The sequence below is a fragment of the Lepidochelys kempii genome, chromosome 8 (assembly GCF_965140285.1).
Source record: "Lepidochelys kempii isolate rLepKem1 chromosome 8, rLepKem1.hap1, whole genome shotgun sequence".
NCBI classification, from domain to species: Eukaryota; Metazoa; Chordata; order Testudines; family Cheloniidae; genus Lepidochelys; species Lepidochelys kempii.
Window position 1 is genome coordinate 107958821 of NC_136387.1, and position 21828 is coordinate 107980648.

A 21828-nucleotide genomic window follows, 5' to 3' on the forward strand; every position below is an offset into this window, starting at 1 on the left:
AGGGGACTACGAACTGTTCAAACAGGCCCTGCTCCGTGAGTTTGGGCTGACCCCCGAGATGTACCGGAGAAGGTTCCGGAGTCAGCGTAAAACGCCTGTGGTCACCTACCTACAACTGGTCAACCGGATGCAGGGGTATGCCCGCAAGTGGACAGCTGGGGCCCGAGCTAAAGAGGACCTGCTTGACCTAATCGTACTGGAGCAGCTGTATGATCAGTGCCCTTCCGACCTGAGGCTGTGGTTGGTGGACAAAAAGCTCGAGAACCCCCAGCACGCAGGGCAGCTGGCCGACGAGTTTGTGAACAGTCGGTCAGGGGGTAGCCGGGAGGAGCCCCAAAAGAACAGGCCCCCCCCGATGCAGAGAGAGAGTCACCACGGGACCTCCCAGTGGGGAAATAGGGAGAACCCCCTCCCACGGGGAACGCCTGGCGTCGGGCCCCTCCGACCTGCTCGAGGGGACCAACGTGACCTGAGCTGCTATCACTGTGGCCAGAGAGGCCATGTACGGTCCCAGTGCCCCGGGCTCAGGGACAAACTGAGCAGACCCAACCTACCCAGGGTTAACTGGGTAGGGACCCAGCTGGACGAGGGGCAGACGACCCAGGCAAGGGGGCCTACCAGTTTACCACCTGCACAGGAGGGAAGAGTACCCCAGGCCAACTCCGCCAGAGGGCTGGAGGCTCTGGACTCAGGGTGCTCGGTTTACAGGGTGGGTGCAGGGCTGTCCCTCCGGAGAGAGTGCCTTGTACCCCTGGAGGTGGATGGGAGGAAGGTCAATGGATACTGGGATACGGGCGCGGAGGTGACGCTGGCCCAGCCTGAGGTGGTGGCCCCAGATCGGGTGGTGCCCAACACCTACCTGACCCTGACAGGGGTGGGCGGGACCCCATTTAAGGTGCCCGTGGCAAGGGTACACCTGAAATGGGGGGCCAAGGAGGGCCCCAAGGATGTGGGGGTACACCACCATTTGCCCACTGAAGTTTTGATGGGGGGAGACCTAGAGGACTGGCCAAGCAAGCCCCAGACCGCCCTGGTTGTGACGCGTAGCCAGAGCCGGCGAGGGGCACTGCCCCCTGACCTTGGGGAGGGTACCACACCGGAGGCGCAGGACCCTACCCTGGTGGGGAGGGAGCACTGAGGGGCACGGCTCAGAGAGGCGGAGGCCTCAGACCTGGCCAGCGAGAGGGAACCGGGCCCCGTCCCTTCCCCAGCTGCTGAGTTCCAGGCCGAGTTGAGGAAAGATCCCTCTTTGCGGAAGCTCAGGGACCTGGCCGACCTCAGTGTGGGACGGACCATGAGGAGAGGCTGCCAGGAGAGGTTCCTGTGGGAGAAGGGGTTCCTGTACCGAGAATGGGCTCCCACAAGGGAAGTGGAGTCCTGTGGGGTCAGGAGGCAGCTGGTGGTCCCCCAGAAGTATCGCCGCAGGCTCCTGTCCCTGGCCCATGACATCCCCCTCGCAGGGCACCAGGGAATCCAGAGCACCCGGCAGAGGTTGCTACAGAACTTTTACTGGCCCGGGGTCTTTACCACGGTCCGGCAGTATTGCCGATCCTGTGACCCCTGTCAGAGGGTGGGGAAGGCCCAGGACAAGGGGAAAGCGGCTTTGGGACCTTTGCCCATCATAGAGGAGCCTTTCCAGAAGGTGGCCATGGACATCGTGGGGCCTCTCAGCAAGACGACCCAGTCGGGGAAGAAATACATTCTGGGGGTGGTAGATTTTGCCACCCGCTACCCCGAGGCAGTGCCCTTAGCTTCCATTGAAGCCGACACCGTGGCCGATGCGCTCCTGACCATTTTCAGCCGAGTGGGGTTCCCCAAGGAAGTCTTGACAGACCAAGGCTCCAACTTCATGTCGGCCCTGCTCCGGTCCTTGTGGGAGAAATGTGGGGTCCGGCACGACTGGGCCTCAGCTTATCACCCCCAGTCCAATGGGCTGGTGGAGAGGTTTAACGGGACGCTAAAGATGATGCTGAAAACCTTTATGAACCAGCACCCGCAGGATTGGGACAAGTACTTACCGCACCTGCTGTTCGCGTACAGGGAGGTGCCCCAGGAGTCGACCGGATTTTCGCCTTTCGAACTGTTATATGACAGGAGGGTGAGGGGCCCCCTGGACCTGATGAGAGACGAGTGGGAGGGGAAGGCCACTCCCGATGGAGAGTCAGTGGTGGAGTATGTCCTGATCTTCCGAGAGAGACTGGCGGAACTCATGGGCCTGGCCAGGGAGAATCTGGCCAGAGCCCAGAGGAAGCAGAAGGTCTGGTATGACCGCACGGCACGGGCCCGTGCCTACGCCACCGGGGATCAGGTGATGGTTCTCATCCCAGTGAGAAAGAACAAACTACAGGCCGCCTGGGAGGGCCCTTTCAAGGTCGTCAAGCAGCTCAATGAGGTAAACTATGTGGTGGAGCTGTCGAACCGGGCGCACCACCGCCGGGTGTACCATGTGAATATGATGAAGCCATATTATGCCAGGGGGAATGTGGTGTTGGCCGTGTGTGGACAGCGGAAGGAGCAGGGAGATGACCCTTTAGTAGATCTATTCCCCGGAACCAGAGCTGGTTCCCCCCTGGAAACAATTCCCCTCTCGGATCAGCTAACCCCTGCCCAGCAAGCTGAGGTCAGGGGGGTGCTGCATCCGTACCGACAGCTGTTTTCCAACCAGCCTGGACGCACTAATCTGACTGTCCACCGGGTGCAGACTGGGTCGCACCCGCCGATAAGATGCTCCCCCTTCCGAGTCACAGGGAAAACTGCTCAGGACCTGGAAAGAGAGGTCCGGGACATGCTGGCTTTGGGGGTGATCCAACCATCGGCCAGCCCTTGGGCCTCGCCGGTGGTGCTGGTCCCCAAAAAGGATGGGTCGGTCCGGTTCTGTGTGGACTATCGGAAGCTCAATGCCATCACTGTATCTGATGCCTACCCCATGCCCAGGCCGGACGAGCTCCTAGACAAGCTGGAAGGAGCTCGGTACCTTACCACCATGGACCTTACAAAGGGCTACTGGCAAGTGCCGCTGGATGCAGATGCCCGGCTGAAATCGGCCTTTATCACCTCGCTGGGGCTCTGAGTTCCTGACCCTGCCTTTCGGCCTCAAGGGAGCGCCGGCCACCTTCCAGCGCCTGGTGGACCAGCTCCTGAGGGGGATGGAGAGTTTTGCCGTGGCGTATATTGATGACATCTGTGTCTTTAGCCAGACCTGGGAGGACCACGAGTCCCAGGTTAGACAAGTTACCTAGGGAGGTGGTAGAATCTCCTTCCTTAGAGGTTTTTAAGGTCAGGCTTGACAAAGCCCTGGCTGGGATGATTTAACTGGGAATTGGTCCTGCTTTGAGCAGGGGGTTGGACTAGATGACCTTCTGGGGTCCCTTCCAACCCTGATATTCTATGATTCTATGATTCTATAAGTGCTGGACCGACTCCAGGGGGCTGGGCTGACTGTAAAAGCGGAGAAGTGCAAGGTGGGGATGGCTGAAGTATTTTACCTGGGCCATCGGGTGGGGAGTGGCCACCTAAAGCCAGAACCAGCTAAGGTGGAGGTGATCAGAGACTGGCCCGCTCCCCACACCAAAAAGCAGGTCCAAGCCTTTATTGGGATGGCAGGATACTACCGAAGATTTGTGCCCCACTTTAGCGCCATAGCCACCCCCATCACTGAGCTATGCAAGAAGGGGAAGCCAGACAAGGTGGTCTGGACCGAGCAGTGCCAGGAGGCTTTCCGGGCGCTGAAGGAGGCTCTGGTCAGTGGCCCAGTTCTGGCAAACCCAGACTTTGACAAGCCCTTTATGGTGTTCACCGACGCCTCAGACACGGGGCTGGGTGCGGTGTTAAGGCAGGAGGATGAAAAGGGGGAGAGACACCCCATCGTGTACCTGAGCAAGAAGTTGCTACCCCGGGAGCAACACTACGCGGCCATCGAGAAGGAGTGCCTGGCCATGGTGTGGGCCCTCAAGAAACTAGAGCCCTATCTCTTTGGGCGGCACTTCACCGTGTACACCGACCACTCTCCCCTGACCTGGCTGCACCAGATGAAAGGAGCCAACACCAAGCTCCTGAGGTGGAGCCTGCCCCTGCAGGATTACGACATGGACGTGGTCCACGTGAAGGGAAGTGCCAACCTGATAGCGGACGCGCTGTCCCGGAGAGGGGGCCCGAACTTCCCCAGGTCACTGGTCAGCGTGACCCCGCTCAGTTCAGTCTCGAAGGGGGGAGAGATGTGAGGATGTGACGCAGCAGGGAGCGGGGAGTGTTGACCTGGGAATGTGCCCTGGGGATGGGAGACCTGAGAGCCTGTCACCTGAGCCAGGAGGGGGAGGTAACACCTCTGCCCCAGAATGTGGACGGAGGCTGCAGGAGGGAGCCTGCTGGGGGGGGTTTAGTTTCAGTTTGGGGCTGGGTGGAGGAACACAGGGAACCCCAGGCCTGGGGTCTAAGCTCCCTGCTCCCCCAGAAGGACTTGACTGAGGGGTCCTGGGGGTACCCACAAGCTCTGTTTTGGACTGTGTTCCTGTTGTCCAATAAACCTTCTGTTTTACTGGCTGGCTGAGAGTCTCAGTGAATCCCAGGAAGAGGGGTGCAGGGCCTGGACTCCCCCACACTCCGTGACACAGGTTTCGGCCTGTGTTACACAGGAGGTCAGACTAGTTGATCACAGTGGACTTTTCTGGCCTGGGAATCTGGATCCTCAGGGTAACAGCTCTAACCCCCTGGCCAGTGGGACAAAAGCCAAGTCACTCTCGGCATGGCAAACCAGCAGCAAGCCGCCAATATGTGCAGAACTCAGCTACAAGCTCTTTAGGACTCTGAACCTCTCAGCACTAGCTCAGAGCCCCTCTCATACCCGAACCCCCTGCCCCAGCCTGGAGCCTCCTTCCACAACCTGAACCCCCTCATTTCTGGCCCCATCCCAGAGCCCACACCCCCTCCTGCACCCCAATCCCCTGTCCCAGCCCAGTAAAAGTGAGTGAGGGTGGGGGAGAGCAAGTGACAGAGGGAGGGGGGATGGCGTGAGCGGGGATGGGGCCTTAGGGAAGGGGCCAGGCCTCAGGGAAGGGGAGGGACAAGGGTGTTCGGTCTTCTGTGATCAGAAAATTGGCAACCCTACTTGATGCAGAAGGGCAGAGGTGTTCAACAGTGATTGCTGTTCTGTACTGGGGGGACAGATGAGGTAATTCTGTCATCTGATGATGATCATGGCTCTTCCCAGTCCACTGGTGTCTCAGGAGGATGTTAAACAGTGGGACACGGTTAAATCAGAAGGGCCAGGGAACTGGAATCTGAGATTTGTCCAACACGGCCTGGGCGAGGAGCTTGCTGGACGGTTGATTCACAGTAAGTTGTGGAGCCCTGGGGAAGTTCCAGATGACTGGAAGAAAGCTCACATTGTGCCGATATTTAAGAAGGGTCAATGGGGTGACCCAGGTGATTATTGGTCTCCCAGCCGGATGTTGATCCCAAAGCAAAATAATGGAATGGCTGATACAGAGTCGCTTAATAGAGATTCTGAGGTCAGGCCAGGCCTGTACGGCATGCCCCTGGCCCCAGAGTTCAGGTGCTCATCGACAAAACCCAACACTGAATGGTGCGGGTTATGCCCAGTGATACTCATTGGGCTGAAAACCAATATCCACAAATGAGCCATTGCATCTGGTACTGCTGCCTGGAGCTAGCTCCTGGCTGAGCAAAGGCTAGGGGAGAAAACCCAGAACTAAATCCACTGCAGAGAAAGTGTCAGCCAGTCACCAATCCAATTCAGCTCTGCCCTCTGGCAACTCCTGCAGCCGTAGTGGCTTCCAGATATCTTGGTCTTCCAAGCTTTTGGGCTGGTAAGTACCGCCAAGACAGGGGGCTTTGGTCCTAAGGCCAGACTCTGCCTCCTTAGTCTTTCTGCCAAGGGGTGCGCACCAAACATTTGAATACAACGGTCATCCTCATCAAACGGAATAAAGAATTAAGGGAGGGGAATGGATGGGTTTTGGAAACTAGATCTCGTCAAACTGACTTGATGTCTGCAGTGTTGCTGTGGCTGTCCCAGGCTATGAGAGAGACAAGGTGGGTGAGATCATATTTTTTATTGGACTGGCTTCTGTTGGTAGAAGGAAGGGAGAAGCTATTGCGCTACACAGAGCAATTCCTCGGGTCTGGGGAAGGATGCAGAGTGTCTGAGCTGAATGCAGGCTGGGACAGACTGTTAAGCAGAAGGGGTGACACAGGTGAGAGGCAATCACTTGAAAGGAAGGTGGTAACTGGGGTTAGAAGGTTCTGCATAAAGGCTTTGAACCTGGCTTTTAAGTGTAGCAGGCAGCTGTGGATTGTTACAAATCGTCGTAATGAACCATAAAACCAGGGTCCCTGTTAAGTCCATGGTTTTTGGTGTCTAGGAGAGTTATGGATTTAAGTTCCCAGGCCTGCCTTTTGAACTGACTTGACGTCTTTATTTGATAAGATTACGTATTTGGTGGATGCAGGTAACAGTGTTGATGTAATATCCTTGGACTGCTGTAAGGTGTTTGACTTGGTATCACAAGACATTTTGAGTAAGATACAAAATAAACGTGGCACACATTCAATGGATTAAAAACTGGCTAACGGATAGGTCTCAAAGTAATTGTAAATGTGCAACCATCATCAAGCGGGTGTGCATCCAGGGGAATCCTGCAGGGACCAGTTCTTGGCCCTGGGCTAGTTGACATTTTTTTAAATGACCTGGATGAAAACATAAAATCATCATTCAAGGTTTGCAGCTGACCCCCAAAATGGCAGGGTAATAAATAGCGACCAGGACAGGTCACTGACCCAGAGCAGTTTGGATCAGTTGGAAAGCAGGGGGCAAGCAAACACTGAGTTTTAATATGACTGTAAGTCAGTGGTTGGGGTTCTCGAGCAAGGGAGCCCTCTGCACTGACTAGTGGTGAACCAGAGGAAGGGTCCTTGTGAGAAGAGCTCATTTGCTCGGGTGGTATCTACTGTGCCTGTGGGATCACTGTTGGCAATGCTGGGTTAAAATGCACCTGTCTTGGATGTAGGGGTGTGAAGGTGTTTGCTCTCCCCTAGGGTGGCCTTTGTGGCCAGGCGTGGTGTAGTAGCTAAGTCACAACTTAGTCCGCCCCTTCCAGGGTAATAGTGTCCCAACTCAAAGGAGCAAAAACTCTATCCTTCCCAGAGTCAGTTCTCTGCAGGCTCTTCACTCCATGCCTGGGCTCTGGAGAACTCCTCACTCTGTTACTGAGGGCCTGCTCCCCGAAGGCCCGCCTTCCCCCAAGCCGCTGACCCTAGGGCTTCTATGGGAGGCGGGGGGATTCATTGTTTGCGTTCCCTTTAGTACAAGTGGTCTGTTAGAGACAGGCCCAGAGGTATTTAGTTTTCCCAAGTTTCTGGTGGGGGCTTGACCCAATTTTCTCTTGTAGTTTTAAGAGAAACCCCTAGAGATTGAAACCAGCCCTTGTTGCTGCCGCCAACACGTAAGAACATCAGAATGGCCACACTGGGTCAGAGCAGGGGTCCCTCTAGCTCAGTCTCCCGTCTGCCGACAGCGGCCAATACCAGGTGAGGGGTTACATGGCTAAATGTAAAGTCAAGCAGCTAGGAACAAAGAATGCAGGCCAAACCTACAGGCTGTGGGACTCTATCCTGGGAAGCCGAGATTCTGAAAAATAAATAGGGTCACGGTGGAAAATCAGCTGAACATGAGCTCCCAGCGCGACGCTGTGTCCGAAAAAGCTAAAGGGATTCTGGGAGGCATAAACAAGGGCATCTCAGATAGGAGCAGAGAGGTTGTTTTACCTCTGGATTTGTCACTGGTGTGTCTGTTCTGGTGCCCACAATTCATGGAGGATGTGGATAAATTGGAGAGGGGTCAGAAAATCGCCATGAGAATGATGAAAGGGTTGGAAAATCTGCCTTATTCTAGTGAGAGACTCCAGGAGTTCAACTGGTGGAGTTTCACAAAGAGACGATTAAGGGGTGACCTGATCAGCCTGTAAATACCCACCTGGGCAACAGAGCATCTAGCAGAGGAAGGTCTAACACGATCCAAAGGCTGGAAACTGGACAAATGCAGACTGGGAATGGCTGTACAGGAGGTCAGCCTAGATAATCACAAAGGTCTCTTCTGGCTTTATAATCTAGGAATCTGTGAGCAGACTCTAAACAACCTCTCCCCTGACTTGGGGGAAAGCAGGCCAGGAGCAGCCCATATTTGCTGGTCTGCTTAGGTGACCACCGACAGAGCTGCACAGAAAATCCTGGTTCCTGCCCCAAAGAGCTTACAGTCTGGGAGTGGGGGACTGACCAGGCCAGGGGGCCTGAGCCTTGAAGAAGCAGCAGCAGCCGCCCCTGGAGCAAGAGAGGAGCTGCAGACTGCGAGAAGGCGCAAAGCAGGACGGGGTATTGACCATGCGCAGCTAATCCCATCCTGCAGTAAGTGCAGCAGCCTGCCACAGTGCCCAGCCCCTGCAGGGGCCAGAGGGGCTGGAACAATTTGTATTGTGAGGGTGCCGAGAACCACTGAACCAAACAATGAACCCTGGACATAACGGAAACAGCTGTAAGTCAGGGAGTGCTGCAGCACCCCCAGTTCCAGCACCTCCCGAGGCCCCGCCCCTTTGCCATGGATCTGCCGTGCTTGGGGTGTTACTGGAAGGAGCCATCCATACAAGGGCCATTTGCTCAGCTGGCACCCACCCCCCTCTGCACTGCTCCCTGGCTTTACGCGGGCTGGGCCTGTCCAGCAGGAGGGAGGACACTGCTCCCACCCACCCAAACACAGGATCCTGGGGAGCCCTGCTGAGCTATGATGGGGTGACAATGAGCCTCCCCCCTGCCCCAACAGTGGGTTTTACATAAAACCCCAGTGAGTTGCAGAGTAAATAGCTGCTCTCCAAGCAATGGGATCAGGCTCTCTGCAGATACAGGAAGCATCACTGTGTCGGTCTCACTCAGAACAGTTCCCTTTTCCAAACAATGGGGTCAGGCTCTCTGCAGATTCAGGCAGACGTTGCTGCATTGGTTACACTTGGGGCACATTCTCAAGTTTTTCTTCACAGGCATAAGGGCCAGAAGCAATCCAGTTTAACTCAAAGCTGACATTCTTTCATGGTCACATGACTCCCGGTGCCGGGCCGAGGGCATGGAGCCATTGTGCCTGTGCCTTAATCCAGCTCCAGCACATACATTCACACCCACAAGGATACCAGAGCTGCACAGAGACTGCGTCAGTTCACGGCAAACTGGCCAAAGCATAGCGCGGTCAGAGCCGCGGGGTCAGAGTCCTGCGCTCTGTGTCGAGGGCGCGGCCTGCCCAGGCCAGTGCTGCGTGCTGTGCTGCGGATCTCTGGGCCCATTCGGACGTGGCAGCAGGCGGCTCCATAGCCCAGGACTGTCCCTCTCCTTTCCCTGGGGCCGGGCACAGCGTTTCCTCCACTCCCTGATAAAGCATCTCTGATGGTTCCAAGAGTCTGAGGAAAAGGTCTCTGATATGGGGCCCCTGTCTGTCGCTCTGTCCCCTGCCCTCCTGGATCTCTCCTCCCAGGGCCAGTGTTTCATGCACCCCAATCGCCAGCTCTCCCCGTCAAGCCTCCCATGTTGGCTGTGATGGGGAGAGCCTTAGCCTTGCACCTCTCACCACGGGGAGGCCTCAGTGGGAATCAGCAGCAGGTGGCTGCTTGTCTGCATTTCTTCGGCTTCTCCTAGCAGTGGTTATTCCCTGCTTTATGTCGCTGTAATGTAAAGACATGGTCCCTGCCCGCTCCCTTTCTTTTACCTATGCAGGGAGACTTCTTTTTAACCCTTTACAGGTAAAACAAGCAGAGAACAGCCACCAAGAGGGACTTTATATCTAACTGGCTGGCTGCCCATAAAAGCGAGCTCCCCCGACCCGCGCTTCATTTGTCACTGTACCCAACACCAGCCAAAGTTGATCCTTTGACACAGCTGTAAATGACGAATATGTAAACAGAGCAGGAGCAAACCCAGAGTCTCTTCCCCTCCCAGCTAGCTGTCAGGGAAGCATTCGGCAGACCCTGCTTCCACACGTTTAATACATTAGGAGGAAGGAAAGGAGCTGGCTTGAGACCAGCCCAGGAGCGACTCACTGCCACACCCAGCCCCATTTCTAGACGGTTTTAGTTTTCAGACACAGGTGAAAGCTCCATGAGCGCAGCCCCTCCGCCCACCCACAGCTACAGTTCCCAGGGGATTGTGTGTCTCAACCACGATGTCTGCTGCAGGATTCGCCCCTGCTCTGAGCGTGACCTTCCAGGGCTCTCTCCCCAGAGACTCTTTTCCCCTAGCATAGGGTTACCATGCTTCAGGTTCCCCAAAAGAGGACACTTCCTGGAGGGGGAAGCTGGAGGAGGGGGTACAGTTGGGGGTGCTGGAGGGGTGCGTGTGTACTGGGGGGGTATTGGGGAGTGCTGGAGGGGTGTGTGTACTGGGGGTACAGTTGGGGGCGTGCATGTACTGGGGGGGTATTGGGGGGTGCTGGAGGGGTGCGTGTGTACTGGGGAGGTATTGGGGGGTGCTGGAGGGGTGCGTGTGTACCGGGGGGTATTGGGGAGTGCTGGAGGGGTGTGTGTACTGGGGTACAGTTGGGGGCGTGCATGTACTGGGGAGGTATTGGGGGGTGCTGGAGGGGTGTGTGTGTACCGGGGGGTATTGAGGGTGTGCTGGAGGGGTGCGTGTGTACTGGGGTACAGTTGGGTGCGTGTGTACTGGGGGGGTACTGGGGAGTGCTGGAGGGGTGTGTGTGTACTGGGGGGTATTGAGGGTGTGCTGGAGCGGTGTGTGTACTGGGGGTACAGTTGGGGGCATGCATGTACTGGGGGGGTATTGGGGAGTGCTGGAGGGGTGCGTGTGTACCGGGGGGTATTGAGGGTGTGCTGGAGGGGTGCGTGTGTACTGGGGGGGTACTGGGGAGTGCTGGAGGGGTGCGTGTGTACTGGGGGGGTATTGAGGGTGTGCTGGAGGGGTTCGTGTGTACCGGGGGGGTATTGGGGAGTGCTGGAGGGGTGCGTGTGTACCGGGGGGTACTGGGGAGTGCTGGAGGGGTGCGTGTGTACTGGGGGGGTATTGAGGGTGTGCTGGAGGGGTTCGTGTGTACCGGGGGGGTATTGGGGAGTGCTGGAGGGGTGCGTGTGTACCGGGGGGTATTGAGGGTGTGCTGGAGGGGTTCGTGTGTACCGGGGGGTATTGAGGGTGTGCTGGAGGGGTGCGTGTGTACCGGGGGGTATTGAGGGTGTGCTGGAGGGGTGCGTGTGCACGGGGGGGTATTGGGGAGTGCTGGAGGGGTGCGTGTGTACCGGGGGGTATTGGGGAGTGCTGGAGGGGTTCGTGTGTACCGGGGGGTATTGAGGGTGTGCTGGAGGGGTGCGTGTGTACCGGGGGGGTACTGGGGAGTGCTGGAGGGGTACTGCGGTGAGGATACTCACTGGACGGGGGGCAGCGTTGCACCCTGTCGTTGTGGCCGCCACAGACCCAGTGCCAGCCGATCCATCAACACCTCCCTGTGGGACCACCCTCCCCAGGGCTGGGAGCTGGGGCCTGGTTGGGTGGGAGGGATCTGGCAGCTGTGAGGGACCAATCAGATATGGATACAGGGAGAAACCAATCAGGAAGCAGACCAATCGGGGCACTTTCTCAGCTGCAGCATCTGCTCCGCCAAAGTCCAGGACCTTGCCTGTTATTTGACAAATCTGGCCAGACAGAGGCCGGGGGCTCAAAACAGGCTGTGTCCGGGAAACCCTCCCCTAGTAGGTTCCCAGGGCCTCTCCTCCCAGGGGACTTCCTGCTGCCCCAGCTCGCCTGGTCGGTCTCTATTCCCAGGGAGGGAGAGCCCCTGGTCCGCTCTCCTGGCTGCTGTGCCCCAAGGGATCAGCTGCCTTCTCTTGTAGCCCATCTGGGGCTCTTAAAGGGCCAGTTCCACCCTGTGATGAGGAACAGACCCATGACCTTGCTGGATGGAAATGGGAAAATTGCCAATATTGATGCTAGGGTTGCCAGGTGTCCAGTTTTTGACCAGAATGCCCGGTTGAAAAGAGACCCTGGTGCTGATCGGGCCATTAAAAGTCCAGACAGTGGGGCTGGCAGGTTCCCTGCCCATCTCTGTGCGGCTCCTGGGAAGCAGCTGGCGTGTCCTTCTGGCTCCTAGGCCCAGGGGCAGCCAGGAAGGCTCCTCTGCATGCTGCCCCTTCCCCGAGCGCTGGCTCCACAACTCCCTTTGGCCAAGAACTCCCTCCCAGAGCCCATACCCTGCCTTGAGCCCCCTCTCGCACCCCAAACCTCTCATCCCCAGCCTCACCCCAGAGCCTGCACCCCCGGCTGGAGTCCGCACCCCCTCCCACACCCCAGCCCCCTGTCCTAGCCCTGAGCCCCCTCCGGCACTGTCACTGACCAGAAGAGCCAATGGGATGGCTAGAACTTTTAAAAATTGAAACAAGACTCCTGCTTTGTGGGGCTGCTGTTGTTCTCCGGGAAGAGGGGAACAGGGCAGCAGTTATGCTGTGAGAAGCTAAAGGCCAGGTACGAAAATAATCAGATTCATACCTAGAAATTTCTTATTTGGAAACCTAGATATGTAAGTAGATCAGAAAATGTGTAGAAAGACATGATTAGGCTTATTTTGTTTATTTCTTATGGCTTGTGGATTCCTCTGTGTTAACCCCAGATGTTTTTGTTGCTTGTAACCTTTACACTGAACCCCCAGAAAACTATTTTGGGTGCTTAATTTTTGGAATTGCTCTTTTAAAAATCTAGCAATAGCCTGAGTTTTCAGATGTATTTTCTTTCTTTTGTTTTAAATAAAATTTACCTTTAAGAACAGGATTTGGATTTGTATCTTAAGAGGTTTGTGCACCTAGTTGGTGGCAACAGCTGATTTCTTTGTTCTCCTTTCTGAGCTCCTCCTTGGAGGGGGGTGAAAGGGCTTGAGAGTACCCCACAGGAAGGAATTCCCAAGTGCGCCTTCCTGGGTTCCAAGGGGTTTTGCATTTGGGTGGTGGCAGCATCTACCCATGCAAGGTCAGAGAGAGAAGTTGTAACCTTGGGAGTTTAATACAAGCCTGAAGTGACCAGTATTAATTTTTAGAACTCTTGTGGGTCCCCACCTTCTGCACTAGAAGTGCCAGAGTGGAGAATCATCCTTGACAGGTACAAATGACCTTAGTACTGAATGCAGGGGTAGTGAAATATGGTTACCAATGTTGTAATTATTGTAGGAATACAGGAAAGCAGGACTTGCTTAACCTGTCCCAAATGAGGGGGGCGCCCTCAGTTGAAAGAGCCTGGTTAAGCCAGGGGCTCAAATGCCAGAGCCCTGTGAAAGTAAGAGGGGTGGGGATAGGAGTTCTGGTCAGGAGGCTGTACAACTCCTCCAGGGATTCTCTCTAGACTGGCTTAACCTGTTCTTTCCTACTGTTCAAAGAATAGAGCTAAATAGGCTTCATTAGGAGCCTCTTTTGTTATTTTAGTTGCTCAGTCAGAGCTGAAATCAGTTGTGGTAGGAGTGAGTTTCTGTCCAGCCTGCAAGAGAGCTGAAATCACGGAGAGAATGATGTGCAGAGGTCACAGCAGAGAGGCAGACAGTGACTGACAGTCAGCTGGTGAATGAGTGACCAGCAGGGAGGCGGCAGAGAGGTGTGATGAGCAGCCAGCAGGGCAGCTGGTGAAGGGGCCCGGTGACAGCAGTGAGCAGGTGGCCAGCAAGCGGCCAGAGGAGTGAGCAAGATGCCTCTTTGTCCTCCCACCCAGGGTGGGAGGTGGACTCTGCATATGCATCTTTGAGCTCTGGGTCTGCACTGACCAAGGACAGCAACGGTCCTGAAGGAGTGCAGAGAAGGAACGGGCAAGTGAAAGGGACATTTGGGTTGCTGGACTTAAGAACCTGAGGGGAAAAGGGCACTGCCCAACCTACTTGGGTGTGGGTTTTTACTCATGGTTTATGTTTATGAACCCTGTTTGCAGGGTTTTCCCCAAATTAACTCAGCGTTATTGCCCTCCTCTTATTAAAAATTTATTTTCTACACTCAGACTCTGTGCTTGCGAGAGGGGCAGTATTGGCTCTCAGAGGCGCCTGGGGTGGTGTGTAATTGTCCCAGGTTACTGGGTAGGGGCTTGAGCTGGTTCTGTGTTGCATCAATGGAAAGAAACCCCTACATATGGAACCTGGCCCTGGTTGTTGCTCGCTCCACCTGGCAGAAGGGTTACACATACTTCCTGAACTCCGCTGGGTATGGATTTCACCTTGTGGCCTTTTGCTTATTTTGTCAATTTTCTATAATGCCTAGCTTCTGATTCTTATCTAGAATACATATAGTGAGGACTAGCAGTGTCCCCTGGCTTCCATTTATGACAGATTAGTTTTGTTATCTTTCAATTTAATTATCCCCTTGTTCTCATGTTATAAGACGCTGCATTTCTCAACACCGATTCCTGGCTGCCAGCGTGTTACCTGTTCACCTGTCTGAATTTGGTTCTTTTGAAGTTCCTTTCAGCGTTTACTAAATTATTTTATGTCATTGGCAAATTTAGCCACTTGCTCAGCCTGTTTTCCAGGTTGTTAATTAATGTGGTTCTGCTTGTAGCTGGGTGGCTCCCCGCACTGTGTCTTTGATCTGTGAGCAGTCACAAACCCCACTGGGCATGCTAGCTGCCTTCCATTCAAGCTAAATCAGGGAACAACTAAATGACTTTGTTTGGTGGGAGGTGAAACCAGAGCCCAAAGACTAGACTGGATGCAAACACAGGGGCCGGAGGCGGATTTCATTGCAGCTGTGTGGGTATCTGTGCGAGTTGAAGCAGCCAGAGAAAGAAGCAGAAAGCCAAGGACAGCAAAAAATGTACATGTATCCTGGACTTGAGAGAGAGAGAGAGAGAGAGAGAGGGAGCCTAAAAAGAGAACTTTTTGGGCAGAGTGCTGACTGGAAAGAGGCTTGGAATTGTAAGGAAGAAAACTGTCTCCTATTTAGCCTGCTGTGTTCAGGGGAAATCAGACTTTATGGACATTCCTTGTGTATGTAACCTTTCTGCCAAGCCAAGTTGATAGCAGCAAGGGCCGGGTTCAGTACACAGGGGTTCCCGCTCATCAAAGCAAATGCAAAACTGGCTCGAGCCCCCACCCAGTGACCTGGGAAAAATCTTACACAAACCCCTGGGCGCCTCAAAGAGGCAATACTCCTCTCGCAAGCACAGTGTCTCGGTGTAGCAGAGACTCTTTAATAACATGAGGTAAACGACATCAGCATTAAATTGGGAAACCACCACAACTAGGGTTCATCGACCAAACCATGAGCAAAGACCCACCCCAGCAAATTGGGCCATGTCCTTTCCCTCGGGTTCTTGAGTCCCACAACCCAAACGTCTCTTGAGTCCAGCAATCCAAAAAATCACCCAAAGTCCAAAAAGGTCCAACAACCCCAAAAGTCCAGCCCCAGAGTTCAAAAGCTCATCTGCAGAGTGTTACTCCCCAGTTTGGGTAAAAATGTGCTGGGGGGGGGGAAGGGGAGAGGTAAGGGGCACCTTATGTGACCTGAAGCTGACTGCTCTGCAGGGCTTCACTCTGATCCACTCTGCTCCACGTCACACAAGCAGCTCCCACCTTCCTGTGAACTTCTCCACCAGCCCATCCACGAACGCTCTGCTGCACTCTAGATCTTCAGGCTCCCCACTACTTGACAGTGCTCAGTGATTTTAGCTCTTTAGTGATTTCAGCTTGTAGTAGTGGGAGCCTTACTTAGTGCTGGTGTACCATGAGGCCAAAGTGAATTCAGCACAGTACCTAAAGCTAGACTCTTAATAGACCCACAATTAGCTCTGACATTCCATGGTGGGGAGAGACAGAGGTGCAATTGATGTTTCAGGCCCTCACAAAGGCACCCACACCACCAGGTACTAATACCTGTCTCCAGCCTCTCTCTCAATTCACAGAGTTTTAGAACCCATGTCCCTTGCCTAGCAAGTGCTACTTAGTTGATGGCGAGTCCCTCCATCATAACAAAAGGCCAAGTACAGTTCCACTGTCCTTGATTCCCATAATCAGGGTAATAACCATTTATTCTTCCTGCCCCAATAACAGAGACACTGGGGATCCCATGGCAGCCGAAGTGACCATTTGGGCAGCTATGCCCTCATTCTAGGCGGGGTGGGTGTGCCTATGCAAATGAGATCAGCCCCTGAAGTTCTTTTCCACAACTTGCCACACCTCATCACCAGAGGTCAGGGTGGAGCTCATCCTGATTCGGCTCACATGTATAAACAGGACTGCATCAAAGAAATACCAGATTACATCATCAGTAGCTCCTCCTCATAGAAACCATCCCAAAAGCCCCAAACATTGGCTAAGCACTGAGGCGGTAACAACATTGGTCCTAGTCTACAGCCTCACGTCAGCCTTCTGCCAGGCTGAAAACTGATCATTTATTCCTCCTGTTTCCTGTCCCTTTGGCAGACTGTGATCTGTGGCACTATCCTACCTTTTGCCCATGGCCTCTTAGTTTCTTTAAGAGTCTCTTGTGAGGGACTTGGACAAAGGCTTTTTGAAAATCTAAATACAGGAGGTCATCCAATTCCCTGGGCTGGTGGCTACAGTACCACCTTGCTGAAGTTCTCTCAGAACACTCCGGGACTTCGGAGAGAAGGGTCCCACAGCAACGTCATTCAGCCCCCTGATGCCTGCGTTTGCAATAGGGTCATTCATTACACAATCATGGAACAAAAATGCTGGAACACACAGTGCTATGCAGGTTCGTCCACCACCAGACAAAGCTACACTCTTGCAGCCGGACAGCCACATGTGAAACGCAGCCTGAAGGAGAGACACACAAATATTAACCCTTACGCAGACAGCCCCTAGCAGCTGAGAGCTGATCAACAGAGGGTTAGCACGGTAAGTCAGTAAAAAGCGAGGGCCCTGGCCCCTTGAGACAGGGCAATTGGCTGCCTTTAGCCCAGCCCCCTGGCCGGGATGGGCCGGCAGCCAGGCCCCAGGCAAGACAGAACAATACAGCAGAATCCATACAGCAGAAGATGCGAACACCAGAGTTATGGACTGACTGGTCAACCGGATGCCACGTGAAACCAGAAGTAACCAATCAGGCAGCAGCAGAGACAAAAACAACCAACCAAAACACACCACACTAATACTGTACCATGCCTGTATTGCATCATAAAGGTAGGCAAGTCTGGGCTGCCTGTCCCCACCATAGAATCATAGAATCATAGAATATCAGGGTTGGAAGGGACCCCAGAAGGTCATCTAGTCCAACCCCTGCTCGAAGCAGGACCAATTCCCAGTTAAATCATCCCAGCCAGGGCTTTGTCAAGCCTGACCTTAAAATCCTCTAAGGAAGGAGATTCTACCACCTCCCTAGGTAACGCATTCCAGTGTTTCACCACCCTCTTAGTGAAAAAGTTTTTCCTAATATCCAATCTAAACCTCCCCCACTGCAACTTGAGACCATTACTCCTCGTTCTGTCATCTGCTACCATTGAGAACAGTCTAGAGCCATCCTCTTTGGAACCCCCTTTCAGGTAGTTGAAAGCAGCTATCAAATCCCCCCTCATTCTTCTCTTCTGCAGGCTAAACAATCCCAGCTCCCTCAGCCTCTCCTCATAACTCATGTGTTCTAGACCCCTAATCATTTTTGTTGCCCTTCACTGGACTCTCTCCAATTTATCCACATCCTTCTTGTAGTGTGGGGCCCAAAACTGGACACAGTACTCCAGATGAGGCCTCACCAATGTCGAATAGAGGGGAACGATCACGTCCCTCGATCTGCTCGCTATGCCCCTACTTATACATCCCAAAATGCCATTGGCCTTCTTGGCAACAAGGGCACACTGCTGACTCATATCCAGCTTCTCGTCCACTGTCACCCCTAGGTCCTTTTCCGCAGAACTGCTGCCGAGCCATTCGGTCCCTAGTCTGTAGCGGTGCATTGGATTCTTCCGTCCTAAGTGCAGGACCCTGCACTTATCCTTATTGAACCTCATCAGATTCCTTTTGGCCCAATCTTCCAATTGGTCTAGGTCCTTCTGTATCCTATCCCTCCCCTCCAGCGTATCTACCACTCCTCCCAGTTTAGTATCATCCGCAAATTTGCTGAGAGTGCAATCCACACCATCCTCCAGATCATTTATGAAGATACTGAACAAAACCGGCCCCAGGACCGACCCTTGGGGCACTCCACTTGATACCGGCTGCCAACTAGACATGGAGCCATTGATCACTACCCGTTGAGCCCGACAATCTAGCCAACTTTCTACCCACCTTATAGTGCATTCATCCAGCCCATACTTCCTTAACTTGCTGACAAGAATACTGTGGGAGACCGTGTCAAAAGCTTTGCTAAAGTCAAGAAACAATACATCCACTGCTTTCCCTTCATCCACAGAACCAGTAATCTCATCATAAAAGGCGATTAGATTAGTCAGGCATGACCTTCCCTTAGTGAATCCATGCTGGCTGTTCCTGATCACTTTCCTCTCATGCAAGTGCTTCAGGATTGATTCGTTGAGGACCTGCTCCATGATTTTTCCAGGGACTGAGGTGAGGCTGACTGGCCTGTAGTTCCCAGGATCCTCCTTCTTCCCTTTTTTAAAGATGGGCACTACATTAGCCTTTTTCCAGTCATCCGGGACTTCCCCCGTTCGCCACGAGTTTTCAAAGATAATGGCCAATGGCTCTGCAATCACAGCCGCCAATTCCTTCAGCACTCTCGGATGCAACTCATCCGGCCCCATGGACTTGTGCACGTCCAGCTTTTCTAAATAGTCCCTAACCACCTCTTTCTCCACAGAGGGCTGGCCATCTCTTCCCCATTTTGTGATGCCCAGCGCAGCAGTCTGGGAGCTGACCTTGTTCGTGAAGACAGAGGCAAAAAAAGCATTGAGTACATTAGCTTTTTCCACATCCTCTGTCACTAGGTTGCCTCCCTCATTCAGTAAGGGGCCCACACTTTCCTTGGCTTTCTTCTTGTTGCCAACATACCTGAAGAAACCCTTCTTGTTACTCTTGACATCTCTTGCTAGCTGCAGCTCCAGGTGCGATTTGGCCTCCTGATATCATTCCTACATGCCCGAGCAATATTTTTATACTCTTCCCTGGTCATATGTCCAACCTTCCACTTCTTGTAAGCTTCTTTTTTATGTTTAAGATCCGCTAGGATTTCACCATTAAGCCAAGCTGGTCGCCTGCCATATTTACTATTCTTTCGACTCATTGGGATGGTTTGTCCCTGTAACCTCAACAGGGATTCCTTTCCCCTTCAAGTTAGTCCCCCAGGGGATCCTGGCCATCCGTTCCCTGAGGTAGTCGAAGTCTGCTTTCCTGAAGTCCAGGGTCCGTATCCTGTTGCTTACCTTTCTTCCCTGCGTCAGGATCCTGAACTCAACCAACTCATGGTCACTGCCTCCCAGATTCCCATCCACTTTTGCTTCCCCCACTAATTCTACCCGGTTTGTGAGCAGCAGGTCAAGAAAAGCGCCCCCCCTAGTTGGCTCCTCTAGCACTTGCGCCAGGAAATTGTCCCCTACGCTTTCCAAAAACTTCCTGGATTGTCTATGCACCGCTGTATTGCTCTCCCAGCAGATATCAGGAAAATTAAAGTCACCCATGAGAATCAGGGCATGCGATCTAGTAGCTTCCGTGAGCTGCCGGAAGAAAGCCTCATCTAGCTCATCCCCCTGGTCCGGTGGTCTATAGCAGACTCCCACTTCTACATCACTCTTGTTGCTCACACTTCTAAACTTAATCCAGAGACACTCAGGTTTTTCTACAGTTTCGTACCGGAGCTCTGAGCAGTCATACTGCTCCCTTACATACAGTGCTACTCCCCCACCTTTTCTGCCCTGCCTGTCCTTCCTGAACAGTTTATAACCATCCATGACAGTACTCCAGTCATGTGAGTTATCCCACCAAGTCTCTGTTATTCCGATCACGTCATAGTTCCTTGACATCACCCGGACCTCCAGTTCTCCCTGCTTGTTTCCAAGGCTTTGTGCATTTGTATATAAGCACTTGAGATAACCTGTTGATTGCCCCTCATTCCCAGTATGAGGCAGGAGCCTTCCCCTCACAGACATTCCTGCCTGTGCTTCCTCCCGGTATCCCGCTTTCCCACTTACCTCAGGGCTTTGGTCTCCTTCCCCCGGTGAACCTAGTTTAAAGCCCTCCTCACTAGGTTAGCCAGCCTGCTGGCAAAGATGCTCTTCCCTCTCTTCGTAAGATGGAGCCCGTCTCTGCCCAGCACTCCTCCTTCATGGAACACCATCCCATGGTCGAAGAATCCAAAGCCTTCTCTCCGACACCACCTGCGTAGCCATTCGTTGACTTCCACGATTTGACGGTCCCTACCCAGGCCTTTTCCTTCCACGGGGAGGATGGACGAGAACACCACTTGCGCCTCCAACTCCTTTATCCTTCTTCCCAGAGCCACGTAGTCCGCAGTGATCCGCTCAAGGTCATTCTTGGCAGTATCATTGGTGCCCACGTGGAGAAGCAGGAAGGGGTAGCGATCCGAGGGCTTGATGAGTCTCGGCAGTCTCTCCGTCACATCGCGAATCTTAGCCCCCGGCAAGCAGCAGACTTCTCGGTTTTCCCGGTCAGGGCGGCAGATAGATGACTCAGTCCCCCGGAGGAGAGAGTCCCCGACCACCACCACCCGCCTTCTCCTCTTGGGAGTAGTGGTCGTGGAACCCCCAACCTCAGGACATCGCATCAGCGCAGCACCCACAGGATCCGGCTCTTCAGTCAGATATCGGCACAGCTGAGCTCATGCAGAAAGAGAAATCAGCAGAGCAGCAGCAGGTGCTGGGTGGGGCAGCTGTGGGTGTTGTGTAGGGATCTGGAGGGGAGGGGGCTGCAGAGACCGGCGGTGGGGCTCTGGGTGCAGGGAGCACAGCCTGGCTGGAGCTGACAGCCAGCTCTCAGTGCTGTGTCCTGGAAAGGTAGAGACAAGGGTGATGACTAAGAACCCCCAACGTGTCATTCACGCCTGCGGAAAAGAGCCTGCGAGCCCTGCAGGCAGGGGCTAGGCCGAGGCTCACTCTGTAAACTGCCCAGCAGGCTTCAGGCGCTGGCTCAATAAGTGACAAGAGCAAGAACTGACCTAATGAGCCATAAGCCCGGCCAAGGGGTAGGGATGCAGCTGTCCCATTAGGTCAGCCACAGTGCGCGGGGGGGACAGGGCTGTGCCTGGGGGGACAGGGCGGTGCGTGGGGGGGACAGGGCGGTGTGGGGGGAGGTCAGGGCGATGCCCGGGGGGGACAGGGCAGTGTGGGGGGAGGTCAGGGCGGTGTGGGGGGAGGTCAGGGCGATGCCCGGGGGGTCAGGGTGGTGCATGGGGGGGACAGGGTGGTGTGGGAGGAGGACAGGGCGGTGTGGGAGGAGGTCAGGGCGATGCCCGGGGGGGTCAGGGCGATGCCCGGGGGGACACAGTGGCTCCTGGACACAGCGATGTGAAGGGCGCAGGAGGAAGAGGAAGGGGAAGGCGCACGGGAATCCAGCAGCGACCCCCACTCACAGGACTGGGGATCAGGGGGAAGGAGGGGAGCAGGGGCAGGGACTAGGAAGGGGGTTCCCTGGGGGGAGCCCCTGGGCAGCGCTGGGCAGCGGGGGGTGGGCGGGAGCCCCTGGGCAGCGCTGGGCTCTGTCTGACAGGGACTGGATGGGTCGGGTTGGAGGCGTCCTGCTTCCTCTGGCCTGGGGCCCCCAGAGCAGCCCCCGCCCCGGCACGAAGAAGCAGACCCCCGTCCCCCTGTGCTGTGCTCAGGGGTCCCAACAGCCGCGTCCGGGCCCCTCGCAGCCCTCCCGGGCGGACAGGCCGGGCCCCGGGGCGG